This window comes from Mustelus asterias, unplaced genomic scaffold (genome assembly GCF_964213995.1).
Source record: "Mustelus asterias unplaced genomic scaffold, sMusAst1.hap1.1 HAP1_SCAFFOLD_1305, whole genome shotgun sequence".
In the NCBI taxonomy this organism is placed as follows: Eukaryota; Metazoa; Chordata; class Chondrichthyes; order Carcharhiniformes; family Triakidae; genus Mustelus; species Mustelus asterias.
In genome coordinates, this window is record NW_027591250.1 from 92,501 (window position 1) to 93,400 (window position 900).

A 900-nucleotide genomic window follows, 5' to 3' on the forward strand; every position below is an offset into this window, starting at 1 on the left:
ACCCAGCCTCTCTATCTCCTGGTTCGCTCACTCACATTCACACCCTGCCCAAGCTGACTGCTTTTACAACTGGCCGGGTGGGCGGGGCACAACCAGATCCACCCCCCACACACACACACACCCACACACACACACCCACACACACACACCCACACAGGCACGTACCAATCCACCTGACACGCTCAAACATCCACCTTCCTTATCACTTAATCAGCACGTCCCCGATCCCCAAAGGGGGAAGTGAAAGAGGCAGAAGCCACTCAGGCTGCGCTCCCCCAGCCCCCCGTAACCCCTCACACCCCTCTCTATCTCTGTAACCTCCTCCAGCTCCTACACCCCTCCCTATCTCTGTAACCTCCTCCAGCCCCCTACACCCCTCTCTATCTCTGTAACCTCCTCCAGCCCCTACACCTCTCCCTATCTCTGTAACCTCCTCCAGCTCCTACACCCCCTCCCTATCTCTGTAACCTCCTCCAGCCCCCTACACCCCTCCCTATCTCTGTAACCTCCTCCAGCCCCCTACACCCCTCTCTATCTCTGTAACCTCCTCCAGCCCCTACACCTCTCCCTATCTCTGTAACCTCCTCCAGCTCCTACACCCCTCCCTATCTCTGTAACCTCCTCCAGCCCCTACACCCCCTCCCTATCTCTGTAACCTCCTCCAGCCCCTACACCCCTCCCTATCTCTGTAACCTCCTCCAGCCCCCTACACCCCCTCCCTATCTCTGTAACCTCCTCCAGCCCCTACACCCCTCCCTATCTCTGTACCCTCCTCCAGCTCCTACACCCCTCCCTATCTCTGTAACTTCCTCCAAGCCCTACACCCCTCCCGAGCTCTGTAACTACCTCCAGCCCCTACACCCCTCCCTATCTCTGTAACCTCCTCCAGCCTCTACACCC

General features: G+C 58.6%; 1 protein-coding gene across 1 annotated transcript in view; it reads right to left on the reverse strand.

The window, feature by feature from the left end:
- The window catches only part of LOC144488121 (rho-related GTP-binding protein RhoF-like), a 13,167-nt gene extending 13,128 nt beyond the window's left edge, over positions 1-39 (reverse strand). The window contains exon 1 of the mRNA XM_078206141.1: positions 1-39. This exon is cut by the window's left edge and continues 458 nt beyond it. The gene's annotated coding sequence lies outside the window, so the exon portion shown is untranslated.
- Positions 40-900: the final 861 nt, after the last annotated feature.